This window comes from Stomoxys calcitrans, chromosome 2 (genome assembly GCF_963082655.1).
Source record: "Stomoxys calcitrans chromosome 2, idStoCalc2.1, whole genome shotgun sequence".
Taxonomy (NCBI): domain Eukaryota; kingdom Metazoa; phylum Arthropoda; class Insecta; order Diptera; family Muscidae; genus Stomoxys; species Stomoxys calcitrans.
Window position 1 is genome coordinate 97,806,141 of NC_081553.1, and position 19,509 is coordinate 97,825,649.

At 40.3% G+C, this 19,509-nt stretch overlaps 2 protein-coding genes across 5 annotated transcripts in view; one reads left to right on the top strand and one right to left on the bottom strand.

Moving 5' to 3' along the window:
• The window catches only part of LOC106084993 (putative uncharacterized protein DDB_G0288537), a 298,030-nt gene that overhangs the window by 100,243 nt on the left and 178,278 nt on the right, over positions 1-19,509 (top strand). The window lies entirely within an intron of this gene.
• The window catches only part of LOC106084998 (uncharacterized), a 221,585-nt gene that overhangs the window by 58,090 nt on the left and 143,986 nt on the right, over positions 1-19,509 (bottom strand). For all 4 annotated transcript variants that reach the window (XM_059362134.1, XM_059362131.1, XM_059362133.1 and 1 more), the window contains one exon: positions 140-187. The gene's annotated coding sequence lies outside the window, so the exon portion shown is untranslated. The remainder of the gene's footprint in view (positions 1-139; positions 188-19,509) is intronic.

The window sequence follows — 19,509 nt, forward strand, 5'->3', positions numbered from 1 at the left end:
ATACTGCTTCAATAAAACTTCTCTAATTAGTGAATAAATGACATTGCCTCAAATTCGTACAATGGCATCAGCCGTGCAAAAGCCTGTTCTTAAATAAAAAAAGCTTACATAACTTAAAAATATATATTTTTTAACTCACCTCTCAAATTGTTTGCAGTTTATCTGCCTAATATTAAAATAAAAAAATCTGAAAAAATTACAAAAAAAAAAAATATTAAATACTGTATGCGATATGAATTGGTAAGCTAGACGGATTAGTATTGTGCTTGGCTTGAAGAATCGGATCATTATTGTTTTGGACTCCATTCGAAGGAGAAGCTTTGGTCTGACTCTACAAAAATAAAATTATGATATCACAATAACCGAAATTTTGCCTATAAAAGACTAAGATCGCTGTAGTCTAGCCTAACCTATTTTAGATGTGGATACCCGTACATTTTGTGTGATCGTTGTACATACTGTAGATTAAGTTTTTTAAATTACAACTAACAGAACTCTAAGAAATTCATATTTAAATTTGTTAATGTTAAACTCTATTCCTTCACTTCATGCCGAATTTCCTTAGAATTAATTAAATGTCTCTTTTTTCTCTTTCAGGTAAGTGCTCAAAGGAAAAATCCATTTATTAAAGGTAGATTTTAGACTAAAGATAACCTATACCATTTTTAATATTAAATGATCTGGCATATGAAGAACTCCTTAAAAAACATCTAACTGGTGGAATAGATTGCAGTGACATTGGGCCAAAGTTTTGGGGTATTTTCTCTTTATATTAAACTAGCCGGAACGGACCCGCTGCGCTGCGCCTTATTTAACTCTCTAACATCTTTTTAGGATGGGGACACTTCGCCCTGAATGTGGATATCGAATTCGTGCCACTGAAACCTATGTCCGCCTATGACGCTGAACGCCTGCGTTCGAATCCTGGCGGGAACATTGGACAAAATTTAAGACGGTGGTTATCCCTGGCGCTGGCGACATTTGCGAGGTAACATGGCGCGCACTGTTATGTAAAAAATTTTCCCCTAAGAGGTGTCGTACTGCGTCACGCCGTTCGGACTCGTCTATAAAAAAGGTCCCTGAGGTTAGGTTTATGTGGCAATCTGCCATCAGACTTAGACGTTTTCGTCCATTGTGATACCACAGATCCCTTATCATTGAATTTAAACTTGAATCGGAAAGCACTCATTGATGTGTGAGAAATTGGCCCCTGCTCGGTTGCTGGCCAAATTTTTACTCTACTCCCATATGCCTTTCTTTTGAGTCCTATACTACCGTATTTGTAAATATTTCCGGTTTAGGGGGTATTTCAAAGAAGGTCACTTGGCCAAAAAAATCAATAAAAGAGGCTCTACTTCCAAAAACATTTCAAATGAGCCCCTTAATGGCATGATCCGTAAATAAGTTGCGTTTGGAGGTGTGGTGGACCCCAGGGGTCTTTGTCCCGAAAATGAATATAAATTTCACGAAAATCAATCAATTCCCACCCCAAATAGTTTTTATATAAAAGGGAGGTATTTTGGGGTGGGCGGCCATCCAAACACATGGCTTTATATTTTCGTGATTGGTCTATGTATCCGTTTGGCGGGTTTTGAGCGGCCCTGCCCTAACAATAGAAACTTTGTTTTGTATTTGGTGACTGTGGGATTGCCAAAAAAATTTCAAACGAATCACATTACCAATCTCCGAGATCTGGTGTTTTTGAAAATTAGGGTAAGGGGTAGTGCTTTTCTCATATCTTATTCCTCTTATCTTATCTGTTCAGAGGAATTTTGGACTTGGGGCGGCCCGGTAGGTACTTAGACCCAAATTTAATACGATATTCATTTTCTAGTCTCCAATACCTTTCTTTTGATACCCATTTAGTGTCTATCAGTACACTTTTGGTTTTGGGTGGCGTTTTTGGGGTAAGGGGGCCCGCCACCATCCGAAATCTGAAAATTATATAACCTATGTTACCTTCCACAAAAAAACCTACATTATCTATGAAAATTTTAAAGAAAATCGTTTCAGCCGTTTTTGATTCTACAGAACAAACAAACAAACCGAGTCTCATATAGTCATGATGTGTCACACGACCATTTGAGGCGTTTTGGGGGGGGGGGGGGGGGGGGTGGGGTGACACCCTACACTTCGATCTGATTTGGTATGCCAGATTCGTAAACTACTCCCGAATACTTTTCATTTGAGCCCCATATTGATATGGACGTTCAATTTTTCTGCTTTTAGAAGTTTTGGGTTTGGGGCGACTTCCTTGATACTTGAACCCAGTTTTTAATACAATATTCGTATTTTACTCTTCAATACCTTTAGTTTGATACCCATATTGTCCTTATCGGTCCACTTTTGATTTTGGGTGGTGTTTTTGGGGTAACAGGGAAGGACCCACCCCCTTCCGATATCAATAATTTATAAAGCCTATTCCTAACCCTATGCGTAATCTACTCCCGAATAACTTTCATTTGAGTCTCATATTGTCATGATCGTCAAATAAAGCTATTTTAAGGGGTTTTGGGTCTGGGGCGGTCCAAGTACTTGGACCTAACTTTTATGATGAAATTCGTACTCTACTCCTGAATACCTTTCATTTGAATCCATATTGTCCCGATCGGTCGTCTTTTATTATTGGCTAGTTCTTTTGTGGTAAGGGGGAGGGTCCGCCCCCCTCCCTATATCAATTATATAGCCTGTGTTTCCTTCCAGACCAACCTACACAATCTGTGAAAACTTCAAGGTAATCGGTTCAGCCGTTTTTGAGTCTATACGGAACAAACAAACACAAATCGATTTGACGTCGTAACGGAACACTTTATGCAAAATTTCATCCCATCTCTGAATTGTGTGGCTCTTTGGTAAGTGTGTGTCACTACTCACTAAGAGCAAAGTATTTTCGATTGAGATTTCATTTCATCATTCAAGCCATTTTATTTGAGTTTGATTTCTGAGAAAAGTGACCTCCATGATTTTTTCACTGAATAGTATCATAATGGAATTTTCACGCATCAATTCAATTGAAAAAAAAATTAACAGAAATGACCCTTTGAAAGTAAACAATGTCGCCAAAGTAAATACAAATAAAATGTAATGCCCCAAAAATGCTCTTTAAACCGAAATTTCCAAGGAAAATAATTTGCAAAAAATGCTATTTAAACCGAAATTTCCAAAGAAAATAATTTTCATTCCAAAAAAAAAAAAAAAAAAATTCAGTAGCCCTTTTTACACAAAACATCTGAAGATGTTCTCACGATTTGCCATTTATTTCTATTTTTTCTCGCTCTTCTTTGAAATGATTAAAAAAATCGATGTCAGTGAAAGAAACCAAAAAGGATACTTCATTGGACCAATTTAAAGAAAAGCTATCCTTTCCTTCATATCCCTCTAAAGAAAAAAAAAACTAAAATATTCACAGCTAAACAGAAAATGGAAGAATATTGTCCCCCCTCTCTCTCTCTCAAAAGAAAACTGAGCCAATGACACTCACACTATCTCTTGAAACGTGTATAAGACCATGATATATAAGTGCCATTTTTCGTTGGCACTGTATATCATCAATCTGCGACATTGGCCAACGAAGGCTGCGGAAGCAAAAGGAAATGGTGAAAGCTTGCAGTTCATACCCGCTGCCACACATATGTGTGATGGCTCTATAGTACCATGGTGCTGGTGGCATGGATGACAATCGGATGATACTTCGATTTGGCTTGCTCAAAGGATAAGTTAGCGCGCCAAAAAGGATACTTGATAGATTGAAGAAAAAAAATACAAAAAGAAAAAAAAAACAACAACAACATTACAGCTTATATTGGATACATGACTCAGGTGGAAAAGTACCATTTCCGTAATGACACTTTTCTCAGCGCAGACATCACATCTTTATCTATGCAAAAGGTACAGGGTTTAAAGGAAAATGGTAATAATCTTGTCTGCACACGATTTAATATATCTTCCACTCAAGCTTTTGTTGTCTTCCAAGAGTTAATGTACTCAAAGCATTAATCACTTGAAGTATTCTTTTCGCTAAAAATCAACTAAATATTAATAAATTCATTATGAATTTTCTTCCAAGCTAAGAATTCTAGACACAAAAAATGTTAACAAAATCTTTGAGAGCGAAAAGATTTTAGCGATAACTTTTTAAGGTAAGGTTAGGTTGAAAAGAGGATGCTTCGTATATTAATCCGTCCCATGCCTCTATGGACATACTAAAAAGTAACCTAAGCTAATAAGTAACCTCGAAAAAAATCCAAAATCGTTAATAGATTTCTATACCACTCCCAAAAGACGATTCAAGTCGATGCAGAGCGGGCCCCACGGCGAAAATCCCTTCAAACCACTCTAAGACTGTCCGTGACCTTATCATCCTTGTTTTTGCCACTAATGGCCAGTTTTCTGTCCCCAAAGATGTTCACACTCGATGTCCTCGCGTTAATTCCACACCTCTCAAATTACGAGATCGACCGGATCTCTGCCTAAATGACCGTATTATGGTCAGATAGTCTGAAACAGATCTCAGTTCCTAGGTTCTCAACGTAGACTCCCAGGCCCATTGTGTCTCCTAGTTTTGAGGCATACGTGAATCAGATAACAACATTAGAGTTCCATCAATCCAAGACATAGACAAGCTGTTACTCTTAGTCGTAGTATCCACAACAGGTTCCATGGTTTGAAGCCAAAAGGCGCAAGGCTAGCTCTGTAGGCCTTTATTGTCGCATAACTTGTCTTGCCGCGCTTGCGCATAAATACCACCCCTTGCTTCCTGTCAGTCTTCCGGAGTATATGCGAGGCCTAGGCACGGTGTGCAAATAGCGGCCATATGGGCGCCAAATTGTTGACCTCTTTGTGTAGTAACGCCGGAAATATGTCACTGTTGTGGATTTACTTGCAAAACTTGGAAGGAAAGAAGATAGCAATATTTTTATACCAACCACCATAGGATGGGGTTGTAAAGGGTGATTTTTTTGAGGTTAGGATTTTCATGCATTAGTATTTGACAGATCACGTGGGATTTCAGACATGGTGTCAAAGAGAAAGATGCTCAGTATGCTTTGACATTTCATCATGAATAGACTTACTAACGAGCAACGCTTGCAAATCATTTTCAGTGAATGGGCCCTAGAAAAGTTGGCAGAAAATCCGCTTTTTTATCGACAAATTTTGTTCAGCGATGAGGCTCATTTCTGGTTGAATGGCTACGTAAATAAGCAAAATTGCCGCATTTGGAGTGAAGAGCAACCAGAAGCCGTTCAAGAACTGCCCATGCATCCCGAAAAATGCACTGTTTGGTGTGGTTTGTACGCTGGTGGAATCATTGGACCGTATTTTTTCAAAGATGCTGTTGGACGCAACGTTACGGTGAATGAACACATTTCGAACCGAACACTGATTTTGGTAATAAAATTCAATGATTTGCAAGCGTTGCTCGTTAGTAAGTCTATTCATGATGAAATGTCAAAGCATACTGAGCATCTTTCTCTTTGACACCATGTCTGAAATCCCACGTGATCTGTCAAATACTAATGCATGAAAATCCTAACCTCAAAAAAATCACCCTTTACTTATCTAGTCATTCCGTTTGTAACACCTCGAAATATTGATCTAGGACCCCATAAAGTACATATCTTCTTGATCGTCTCGACGTTCTGATTCGAACTAGCTGTGTCCGGCTTTTAACTGCAAAATTAGATTTGAGCGTATCGTATCGGCAAAGTCATTGTTAAGTTTATCACCAATCCAAATCTTGCATCAAAATGAAAATCGTAAAAGAAAGGCATTCTCGGCAAAAGATTGCAGAAAAAAATTTTAAAACGTCAATCCCTAAGACCAGAATAGATAATGTAGACCTTAAACTTACCTTTTTTTTTATTGATTTTGAGAACTATTCAGCAAAAAAAAAATCTTGAAAATCGGACCTTTGATGAAGATTTGACATCTCCAAAAATTTTTCGAAATTCCGAGGTGACCAATTTTAAGGGCTGGTCAAGAGACTCCCGGACCGACTTTAAAACATGCAAATGATCTCGATACACATCAGCTCTGACCATTTAAAATATCAAAGGGATATCTCCACATGTTCTCAAACAGCTTTCTTCGATTCTATTCCCCCTGTGCAACGTTTCATCTTCTTCCCCTAAGGCCCTACACTTACTATCACTTGCCATACCCATTCTGCATAAGTGAGTTCATAGTCCTATTTGTTCCGTTATGTCCTATTGTTCCTTTATGGCACGGAAAGCTATATTGATCTCCTTCTTACTTCCTTTCCGTAATATCATTGTCTTCTCACGATCCGAATCTCCCCATAGCATTTTCGTCGTCCCACCGAACGTTTCGCTGTTGCACAGTGTTATATGCGTGTTCGTCGCTCACACCCTTAACTCAGACTACGTCGCCCCGAAATGCTTCGGATTAACAAATTTTATTGCCGGCATTCCTCTGGCTTTCATTGCCAAATCATCTGCTCTTTCATTCCTCCTTTTTCCGGTATGGCCCGGCACCCAAATAATGTGGATCTTGCCATTCTCAGAAAAGGCGTTAATCTCCTCAATGCACTCCAATATCGTTCGAGACCGTACCATCCTTATTATTCGAGGATAGTCCACTAGCTCTACAGGAGCGTGATCAGACCAATACTTACTTACGCCTCTGTAGTTTGGTGGACTGCTATGGAGAAAAAGTGCAACATAAGGACCATACAACAGGTTAAGAGAACATGTTGTCTTGGTATAGGCAGAGCGATGAGGACCACGCCCACTAGGGCTCTAGATATCCGACCCATTGACATACAGATAAAGTGTGAGGCAGTCACAGCGGCTATGAGACTTAAGGCCGCAGTGGCCTTAAGGATGGGAGCAGCTCATACCATCGTGGCGACGATAGGAAACCTGGAAGGAAGGGAAGAGGTTTCCACTCGGATACCTGAAATGAGCTTGCTGCCATCGGCACAGTCTTAGATTGACGGAACCCTAGTATTGCCATCTGGAAGATCATGTTACACGGATGGATCAAAGTTTGAGGACAGAATGAACCTGGGGGTCTACATTGAGAACCCAGGGACTGAGATCTGTTTTAGACCGCCTGACCATAGTACGGACTGCCTGACCATAATCTGGGCGATCACGGAATGCGTGAAGTAGTTTAGTGCTAACTCGAGGACGTCGAGTGTGAACATTTTTACGGACAGTAAAATTGCCATAAGGGCAATAATAACCAGGACGGTAAGTTCACGAACAGTCTTGCAATGTAAGAAAGAGATTAACGCCTTCTAGAAGCATGGCAAAATCCGCATCGTTTGGATGCCGGGCCATAACAGAGTAAGGGAAAATAAAAGGGCAGACGATTTGGCGGTGTAGGCCAGAGGACTGCCGTCAATAAACTTGGTTAACCCGAAGCCTTTCGAGTTGACGCAGTCCGAGTTAATGGTGTATGCGATGCATGCGCATTCAACCCTGTGAAACAGCGAAACCGTCGGTAGGACAGCGAAAATCCGATGGGAGGATCCAGATCATGAGAAGTCCAGGCTATTACTGGAAGGAAGTAAGAACGAGAACAGTATAGCTTCTGGTATCATAGCAGGACTCTAAGGACTACAAGCTCACTTATGTAAAATCTGTGCGCTATGTGATAGCATGTGTAGGGCATGCGGGAAAGATGATGAGACGTTGGAGCATTCCCTTTGTCATTGCCCGGTTTTCGCGTCTATCAGACACTCGCACTTAAATGGGGACATAATACCGGACATTAGAGGCGCGGAATGGAAAACAATTAAGGATTTTGTAAGTAGCACGGAATTCCTAACTTATATTTTCTTTTTTGAGGATACTTTTTAGTTTTTAGAGCGCACAACAAGCCGATTACTGGCTTAGGTGTATGTCTATAGTGGCATGTGGCAGATTAATATCCGCATCTTCTTCTTCTTCTTCCAGTTTACTGCCCATAAAGATGTTCAATCTCGACTTCTTCGCGTTAGCACCACATCTTTTACATACCGAGATCGCCCGGATCTCTGCCAGCAGGACCGTAATTTGGTCACACGGTCGGAAACAAATCTCAGTTCTTGGGTTCGCAACACAGACCCCCAGACCCACTCTGTCGTCTAGCTTTGATGCATACGTGAAGCACGAACCTCCAGACAGCAATATCAGAGTTCCGTCATTTAAGACTGTGTCGCTGATGGCAGTGCCTCGGAATCGACCTCAAGTAGATATACGAATCTTTTCCCTTCCTTCCAGTTTTCCTATAGTCGCCTCGATTATACCGTGATGGCTCCCATTATCTATCCGTTTTCCCATCGCGTTAAGACTCATACCCGCAGTGGCTTCCTCACACTACACTTACTCTGTCTATGTTATGTTATCCTTATGTTCCACTTTTTCTGCATCGCAATCCACCAAACTACGGAGACTTAGGTATTTATTGGCCTAATCACGCTCTTGTAAAGCCAGGGGATTATCCTCGGATTCAGGCTTCATTTCGAGCCTACGGCCCGAGATATGTGAGCCTTCTCAATATGTTTCTGAATGTGACACTTTCAATTCAGATTGTTCTGAATTGTTCAAGATCACTCCTAAGTATTTAACTTTGTGAGATAGATCGTTCTATTGAGGATACAGGACGCGTCAAATTGGCCCACCTTCATCTTCCTTATGAACAGACAGATTTCAGTCTTCCCTGGCCTAACAATAAGACCCCTAGTCCATTCGTATGCCATCTGCAATACCCTTTCGGCCCTTCTAAAGGGTGATTTTTTTGAGGTTAGGATTTTCATGCATTAGTATTTGACAGATCACGTGGGATTTCAGACATGGTGTCAAAGAGAAAGATGCTCAGTATGCTTTGACATTTCATTATGAATAGACTTACTAACAAGCAACGCTTGCAAATCATTGAATTTTATTACCAAAATCAGTGTTCGGTTCGAAATGTGTTCATTCACCGTAACGTTGCGTCCAACATCATCTTTGAAAAAATACGGTCCAATGATTCCACCAGCGTACAAACCACACCAAACAGTGCATTTTTCGGGATGCATGGGCAGTTCTTGAACGGCTTCTGGTTGCTCTTCACTCCAAATGCGGCAATTTTGCTTATTTACGTAGCCATTCAACCAGAAATGAGCCTCATCGCTGAACAAAATTTGTCAAAATTTGAACACATTTCGAACCGAACACTGATTTTGGTAATAAAATTCAATGATTTGCAAGCGTTGCTCGTTAGTAAGTCTATTCATGATGAAATGTCAAAGCATACTGAGCATCTTTCTCTTTGACACCATGTCTGAAATCCCACGTGATCTGTCAAATACTAATGCATGAAAATCCTAACCTCAAAAAAATCACCCTTTACATAGCTTATTCAGATCCTTTCCCTTAGAATTCTTATAAAATGAAAAACAGACGGGTTCAAATTCCTCCTCAGTCTGCATCTGTAGAAAGTTATTTCTGGTGGTCACTCATAGGATTGGTGGCAAAATGCCCCCTGTGGTGTGCCTTGTGCCACTTTCTATCTTATATTTATGCCATGGGACACACAATTTATCCACCTGTTCCTCCCGGTCCACCTGGTTCTGGTGTAAGGATTGGAGTAGTGTGTCGGTGCACATTGTTAAAAGTCTCCTCGATGTCAATGCATACCGCCAAAGTATATGTCTCGGCACCTCGTTCAAGACATTCTCTACCGGTCTTCCCTTTGGAGCTGACAAAATATGGTGGGCACTATCGATACCATCAATATTTTAATTTTTTGTCTGAATATCGGTTTTTTGCAAAATTGAACAATAATATGCGATACGACACTGAATGTATCCTTAAAGATACATTGCGCCTACAGAGGGCGCTATTTTCATCTAATTGGTCTAAAATTTTGTACAATGATTTCTCTCATGACTTCCAACTTACTTTATTAAATTTAGTTTTATTCGGTCTATGCATTGATATGGCTTCTATATAAGTCGATCTCCTGATTTGAAATATAGGTGATGAGAAATTATCGATAGGTGATGAGAAATTATCTATAGTATCAATGAGTGCCGTCCGATTCAAGTTTAAGCTCAATGATAAGGGGCCTCCTTTTTAAAGCCGAGTCCGAACGGTGTGCCGGACTGCGACACCTCTTTGGAGAGAAATTTTTGCATGGCATAGCACCTCACTATTGTTGCCAACATCAAGAGGGGATGGTATTGCCAGGACTCGAACTCAGGCGTTCAGAGTCACAGATGGACATGCTAACCTCTGCGCTACGGCGGCCTCCTAGGTCCTAGGCACACTGTGAAAATAGTTGCTAGATGGTACGGCAGACAGTCGGCCTCCTTTTGTAGTAAAACCGGAAATATTCCATCAGGTCATTCATTATAATTTGCACTTACGCTTACAGTGGCACGGGATATTATAACGTAGCGCACATGTTTGCAACGCTTAGAAGGATAGGACCTAGGAATGCTTTTCAGGTCCGCCATGTTATCAAAGTACAGATCAATTTTTATGTCCTATTGGCACGAATTTTTCCAAATATCGCCTTCCTGGAGCCACCGTAGCGCAGTGTTTAACACGTCCACCCAACTCGCTGAATGCCTGGATTCGAATCCTAGCGAGAATATCCGAACAATTTTCAGCGTTGGTTTTAGGAGCGAATCATGAATCGCATTTTACCCAATCGTCCTATATGTCCGTTTGGAGATTTCTTGGTGTATGGGTCCACACTTGGGACCAAGTACTTAAATACTGCGAATGACTTTCATTTAGAACTGTGAATGACTTTCATTTGAGTCACATTGTCTTCTAATCGGCCTAAATGTCCTTTTAGATGTGTCTTCGTGTGTGGTTGCCCTTAAAGGGCTTGTGCGCGAATTTTGTCCTCTGTGAAAATTTCATGAGATTCATACATCAAATATTTGAGAATATTCTTCGTGAACAATTTTAAATTTTCCTTTGAAAATCTATTTTCCACAAACATGTCAATAACTAACACATTTTGACCAAGTTTTAATAAAAACAAAATTTTTGTCTTTAAAAAGCCACTTTTGATACATCAAAACTTTAAATTCCACTTTGAAAATGTCTCAAAGACCAACCTCTTAGACCAATGCACTACAAATCCACTTACACAAATGCCCATATCCCTCGTTAGTTAACGTAACGTATTGCTTATGGTCAATGAAGCCAACCATATTTACGACTACCTTCCTTACAACACCAACACCAACAACAACAGCAGCATCATCATGCTGTCACACGGTTAACGAAGTAAACCGATTACACATTTGCCTGAGTTAGTCAAGTGCAGATGTATATATGTATTGGACACATTTACCTGTTCTAATTATAGCACAACAGGACACCCTTCTAATTGCCGGATGGCTATGGGGCTTCTCTCACTCCATCTAACTCATCGTACGGCTTCTATCGGTGTCATGGATGATGGACACATGAAATGATGTTGTGGCTTATAATGCTGATGTTGATGTATGGGTATTGGTTGGATGTTGATGTATGGGTATTGGTTGGATGTTGATGTATGGGTATTGGTTGGTATGCCTGCCAGCCAGCCGAGGTATGGTGATAATGTTGTTATCGATGTTTCATGGGAAAAACTATCCGTGAAAAATATTTTCAACATATTGTCGATAAGGCAGCGTATCACAAATACCAAGGATTTTATGGAAGCAGAGAGATTTTGAAATGTCTTGTTTGGCGTATGGCAATTTTTCGAAAGCTCATACGAGGTGGGCTAAGAATTTGTGTAATGGCACTGATTACAAGAAGTCAGGGTATGGACATTGCAAGAAGTCAGGGTAAGAAATTTGAGTTCCTGCCTGAAAATTTCTTTTCAGTGGGTACTGCATGATTTTTATCAAAATTTGGTTTTTATGAACCCCTCGAGAAAGAGAGAGAGAGAGGGAGGAATGGTTAGAAATTCATGGGGGCTGCCCAGTTGGAGGTTTTGTTAAAAAATACATTTCAACAGCCAATCTGGAGAGGTTGAAAATTCCAACTAAGGTCAAGATTAATGTGTTGTTGTAGCCACATTGTTTTATGGAGGTAGGGATCTTCGCCAAGCACATTTGGGTGAGCAATCTCGTTCCGGTCCACAGAACCAAATGCTGCTGGAACCTTAGGTTAGGTTAGATAAGAGTGGCAGTCCTTTTACAGACTCACTTAGACAATTTTAAGACCATTGTGATACCGCAGTAGCGACAGACCAAGGCTTCTGGCGGAAATCGAACCCAAACCCCCTGCACTGGTAATCCCAGCACGCTACCAACTCGGCTACCAGGGCGCCAGCTGCAACCTTATGGCTATTGGTTATTTTAATGCGCCAATAAATCACCTGGTCACATCGAGAATCATAGGCACTCAGTACTTAAGCAAAAGTCGGTGCCACTGGGCACCACTCTGAGACTCCCCACTCGATACCGTCGATTGTCCTCGACTGCACCGTATATGAAGCATTCCACTATTCGCAAACTGGACGCGCCCGGTACCGGTATAAAAAATTCCACTATCCGCAAACTGGACGCGCCCGGTACCTTTCACCTGAGCCCCTCGTGATGACGATAACTCTACACAAATCGGAGTTTAAAGTTTCACCCCTTGTGGTGCTCATAGTCATCCCATGTTGGGTTATGGTACTGAACTACTACAGCAAAACTCCATCAGCCTTTGCCGTTCTCAGTCGAAACATGTTTTATGATCATTTTCTTAAACCAAATTTTCCCCAGATTAAAATAACTGGAGCGGATCTTGGAGAGGGGAAAGAAAAGGTTCACTAAAGTTGCTAACTATAACGTAAAGCCAAGTTTTCAAAATAGGGATCAGATTATAAAATGCGCCACTGCTTCTATGAGAGTATGGTCAGGAAAACGAGAAGCAGTACAAGCAACGATATGGGACAATGAAGATAAGAGTCATCGAGTAAACCGTATGATCCTCTGCCGATTTAGATCTGGACAAGTAAAAGCGTCCAAAGTCCGGTCGAATCCTATAGACCCACCAACGTGGATCGCACTTGTCAAGTTCTTTGGATGGTTTCTCTTATAGGTAAAAACTAAAAAAGGATATTAACAAGAATGCCCAAGAAATTTGTATATGCTTGGGAAAGAATTGCGCCGTTTAAAAAGTAAATTCGGGAGATTGGTTTTGGACCGATTGGAACCATATTCGGTACATTTGTTGAATGCCATAGAAAAGGTCCTCGTACAATATTTTAGCCAAATCGGATAAGTATTGCGTCCTCTATAAAATTTTTGCTCCCTCTAGCGGCTGAAGAAGTCAAGATCCCAGATCGGTTTATATGGCAGTATATCAGATTATGGACCGATTTGAACCATACTTAGTATAGTGGTTTGAAGTGGCAACAAAACACCTCATGTAAGATTTCAAATCGGATAAGAATTGCGCCCTCTAGTGGCTCAAGACGTCAATATCGGTTCATATGACAACTATGTCATAACATGGCCGATATGGCCTATTTACAATCCCAACTCTGCCTAGTTGGGTTCGTCTCGGTGTTCTGAGTCGATCTAGCCATGTCCGTCCGTCGAAGTCGCGATAGCGATCGAACGCGTAAAGCCAGCCGCTTGAAATTTTGCACAGATATTTAATATCGATGTAGCTCGTTGGGGATTGCTAATGGGCCATATCGGCGCAAATTTAGATATAGCTCCCATAAAAACCGATCTCCCGATTTGACTTCTTGAGCCCCTTTATGCCGCAATGTTTGCCAGATTTGGCTGAAATTTTCCATGTAGTGTTCCTTTATGACTTCCAACAACTGTGTTCAGTACGGTCTAAATCGGTCAAGAACCTAATCTTTATGAGGTTGGACCGTATAAACCCATATAAACCGTTCTCCCGATTTGACTTCTGAGCCATTACAAGCCGCAATTTTTGTCCGATATGGCTGAAATTTTGCATGTGGTGTTTTATTATGACTTCGAACCATTGTGCCAAGTACTGCCCGAATTGGTCTATAATCTAATATAACTCTCATATAAACCGATCTTCCGATCTGACCTCTTGAGTCATTACAAGCTGAAATGTTTGGCCGATTTGGCTGAAATTGAGGATGAAGTGTTTTGTTATGACTTTTAACAACTGTGCCAAGTACGGTTCAAATGGGTCTATAACCTGATCTATGTCAGGTTGGACCGTATAAACCCATGTATACAGATCTCCCGATTTGACTTCTTGAGTCCTTACAAGCCGCAATTTTCATCCGATTTGGCTAAAATTTTACATGCGGTGTTCTGTCATGACTTCGAACAACTGTGCCAAATACGGTCCAAATCAGTCTATAACCTGATATAGGTTCCATGTAAACCGGTCTCCCGATTTGACTTTTCGAGCCCTGGAAGCCTCAATTTTCATCCGATTTGACTGAAACTTTTCATGCGGTGTTCTGTCCAATACGATCCAAGTCAGTCTCTAACCTGATATAGATTCCACATAAACCGATCTCCCGATTTGACTTTTCGTATGGTTCAAATTGGTCAAGAACCTGATATAGCTCCCATATAAAACGATATCCCGATTTGATTTCTTGAGCCCCTGATAGCCTCAATTGTCATCTGATTTGACTGACATTTTCCACAAAGTTTTGTGTTATGATTTTCAACAACTGTGCCAAGTATGGTTCAAATCGGTCAAGAACCTGATATAGCTCCCATATAAAACGATATCCCGATTTGATTTCTTGAGCCCCTGAAAGCCTCAATTGTCATCCGATTTGGCTGCAATTTTGATCGTAGTTATCTGTTTTGACTTTCAACAACTGTGCCAAGTACGGTCCAAATCGGTCAATAACCAGAATATTTTTGCAGAATCCATGGTGGTGGGTTTCCAAGATTCGACCCGGCCGAAGTTAATAGATTAAATCGGCGACAATCCAGATGAAGGTCACAATTGGTGATGAATCATGCTTACGACGTAAACCCTAAAACTCAATCACCCAATGAAAGTGACAGTTAGTCCAATTCCGAAATAAGCGGGCACAGTTCGGGCGAGTGTGGAGCGTTTCCTCTTAGTGTCCTTCGATTACTAAGGGAGCCGTCCACCATGAGTTCTTGCCAAATTGGATTTGCGGAAGAAAAAATTTTACTTTGCTCCATAATAATGCCCCTGCTCATGCATTGTTGTTTGTGGCCAATTATTTGGATAAAAACATTACATGATGCCGCAGGCACTGTAAGTGGGGATGGTTACATTGAAAGTGACAAAATACAAAGGGTGTTTTTTAAGTGCTATGGGAAAGATTTTCAATTTGATTTGAATCGATAGTGTGGTCCATATAATTTAATGTTTGAAGATTATTTCATGCAAATGTTGACGGTAACTGCGTCTCAAATGGTCCATTCGCTTAGTCCAATTTTGGCATACTCTTTCCAATATTTCGGCCGCTATCTCACGAATAAGTGCTTCAATGTTGTCTTCCAATGCGTCAATTGAAGCGGGCTTGTCTGTATAGACATGAGATTTAACGTAGCTCCACATAAACTATTCTTAAGGTGTTAAATCGAGTGGCCAATTGACCGGTTCCGAACGCGAAATAAAATCTTCACCGAACTCGCCTCTCAATAAGTCGATTCTTACGCGTGCGGTGTGGCATGTGGCACCGTCTTGTTGAAACCACATATCAAAATGCAAGTCAAGCTCTTGCATTTTGGGCAAACAAAAGTTGGATATCATCTTACGGCACCGCTCACTATTCACAGTTACGTTACGATTCGCATCATCTTTGAAGAAGTACGGTCCAATGATGTCACCAGCCCATGAACCGCACCAAACTGTAACTTTTGCTGTATGCATTGCTAGCTATTGCAATGCGACTAACTGATCTCCACTCAAAAATCTACAATTCTGCTAATGAACCAAAAATGAGCTTCGCCGCTGAATGGAAGAAGCGCGCGATGAACTTTCTTAGAAGAGCATTCATCTTTTATATAAAAATCAATTTGTGTTTGTTTGTTTGTGTGTTCCTTATAGACTCAGAAACGGCTGAATCGATTTTCTTGAAATTTTCCCTAATGGTGCAAAATGATCCCATGGTGAATAGGGTACTACATTTTTTGATATCTGAAGGGGGAGCGGACCCTCCCCCTTACCCTAATTTTCAGAAACGCCAGATCTCGGAGATGGATGGTGCGATTTAAGCGAAATTTTGTGTGCTCCCTTATAGTAACCTACAAACAAAAATTTTCTATCCAAATTTCGGATGGGGTACCTAGGGGGGGGCGCCCCACCCCAAAACCTTCCAAGTATATGTATACACCGATCACGACAATATGGGACTCAAATGAAAGGTATTTAAGATTAGACAACGTATCTGATATCCAATTTTCGGACAAAGTGTTTGAGGGACCACTCCAACCCCCAAAACACCCCTAAATCGGACATATTTACCGACCATGGCAATGTGGGACTCAAATGAATGGTATTTGGGAGTAAAATACGAATCTGATATCCAAATGTGGGACCACGTTTCTGAGGGTCCACCCCTTCCCCAAAACACCCCCCAAACCGGACTTATTTACTGACCATGGCAATATGGGGCTTAAATAAAAGGTATTTGAGTGTAGAATACGAATCTTATATCCAGATGTGGGGCCCAAGTGTTTAGGCCACTGAGCATCTTTCTCTTTGACACCATGTCTGAAATCCCACGTGATCTGTCAAATACTAATGCATGAAAATCCTAACCTCAAAAAAATCACCCTTTATTTGCTGACCATTGCAATATGAGACTCAAATAAGAGCTATTTTAGGATAGAACACAAATCTGTTTATTTTTTTTCAACGCCGACTCACTGAGTGGCTACCCTATCCCCCAAAACACTCCCCAAACCGATCATGTTTGCCGACTATGAAAAAATGGAGCTCAAATGAAGAGCATTTGGGAGTAGACTATGAATCTGACATCAATATTCGGGACCAACTGTCTAGGGGACGTCCCACCACCATAACAAACCCCAAGTAGGACGTATTTGCTCACCAAGACTCTTTGGGTCTTCAAGACTTTGGAGCTCGATATTCACAGTTTTTAGGGCCCATACCCCTTTGCTGGCTTTTCCAATAAGGGGTTTCAGTGAATGGCATTTGAGATTAGAAAACAAATTTGATATCAAATTTCGAGGCCAATGGCAATATGGGTAGAAATGCCGATATATTGGGTTGCCCAAAAAGCAATTGCGGATTTTTTAAAAGAAAGTAAATGCATTTTTAATAAAACTTAGAATGAACTTTAATCAAATATACTTTTTTACACTTTTTTTCTAAAGCAAGCTAAAAGTAACAGCTGATAACTGACAGAAGAAAGAATGCAATTGCAGAGTCACAAGCTGTGAAAAAATTTGTCAACGCCGACTATATGAAAAATCCGCCATTACTTTTTGGGCAACTCAATATTTTCAGAGCTCAGTGATTGGAGGACCACCCCCACCCCCCAAAACACCCCTAAATCGGGCATATTTACCGACCATGTCAATGTGGGGCTTAAATGAAAGGTATCAGCACGTTGCTGATATGATTTCAGGGCTCAGTGATTGGAGTACCACCCCACCCCCCAAAACACCCCTAAATCGGGCATGTTTACCGACCATGTCAATGTGGGGCTCAAATAAAAGGTATTGGGGGGTAGAGCAAGAATTGATACCCACTTTCGGGACAAAATACCCCACAAACAGCTATTTTTTACTGACCATCGCAACATGGGGCTCAAATAAAGGTATTTGAGAGTAGAATAGGAATTTGATATCCAAATGTAGGATCATGTATTTAGGGCATCACTCCTTCTCCAAAACACACCCCAAAGGTTAAAAAATTTTCGACCATGCCGCTCACATGATAAGTATTTGAGATTAGAAAACGATTTTGATAACCAATTTTGGGACCATGTGTTTAGGGGACGAAGTACTGCCTTGTGATGTCCAACGTGGCTTAAAGTTTACCATGCATGGGTTCGAATCCTGCGAGAACATGATAATTTCTGAGAAAGTGGGAAATCAGTTCTTTAATTCTGTTATGTCAGAAGGGGTCCACAATCTGTCATACTTTCACATAAAACCACCAACTGATTTCTGGGGCAGGTACAGGTCCTATCTGAATAGAATGGAAGAGTACATAAACACTTTATTTAGAATGTCCCACATCTATAACAAATATGTTTTAATGACAATTAAATGGGGAAACTTGAAATTTGCCGCATGCCATGTATTAAGGGGGCTTTTTTAGATTCTGCTAGGCATTTTAACTTGTTGAAATATTAAAATCGATTTCTTTAACTACCCATTTCACCATGGTAAACATTGCAAACTCTATCACGGCCTGGCAAACGGTATTTCTGAAATTTTCCACCTTCGTATAAAGCAATTGTGCCACAACTTTTACCTTTCAAGTATTTGATGCACACGGCTGGTTTACAGGTGGTGGACACCCATAGCCCAATTGAAAAATTTGTTCGCAAAAAAAAAAACAAAGAAAGAAAATAAAGACAAGTTGGACCACTTGATTGGTTGTTCGATACAATAATCACAGCAGTAATGTCCTGGCGAGTTTACAGCACACAAGGACTACGGCAACACTAGCCATGTTGTGTTTGCAAAAAAAAGGAAAACAAATAAAATTAAAATTTTTTAATAAAACATCACCGTGAACAAGACTAACCGAAAAATGTAATAAAGTATTCATTTGCAGCAGTGCAGTTAAAAAGCAGTCAACAAGTTTGACAGGACAATCCCAGTATGACGCAAAGCAGGATAGTATGATGGCAGGGATATTTAAATAAAATAAGGATACAGTGCGCAGCAAACAAAACCACAAACGTGTGTTAAAAAAAAAACAAAAAAAAAAAGAAAATGAAAATGCGAAGCGAAAACAACACAGGAATTAAGTTATAAAAAATACATGCATACAACACATGTCCATGTGCTGGTAAATGCAAACCGCAAAAACGAATATGCAAAGAGGTAATTTATTTGTTGTCGTCTGTTGGTTGGTTGATTCTTCCTCATTTCGAACGAACGGTAATCCATGGTACTGGATCTCCCCCTGAAGTTTTTCTCATTAAATACTTTTCAAATTAAATTTCACAAAACCAATTAAATCCTACTGTCAAAGATTATTTTGTCATATGGTGGGAAAAAAAATGTTAAGTATTGAGTTCTTAAAAAATGATTATGGTGTCAGATCACACACATTTTTGTTTTTAATCAATCTTCTCGCTATGATTAAAACGACAGTTTGATGAGCATGAAAATATGCAAGGACAATACAAAAGAAACAAAACATGTTTCGCTATAAAAACCAAATGCCCGCTACGGGGACCAATGTGGTGTGGTCAGTATTAGGTTTCAAAAAATGCTGTTTTACAGCAAGGAATTTCGTTACTGATACTGTGGTATAAACTTTTTCGAAAACAAAAAGAAAAACTACCGTGGCGCAGAGGTTAACATGTCAGCCTTTGCCAATAGACGTACACCTTAACCTAAGCCAGTAATCAGTTTTGTTTGTGGCTCTTATTTCT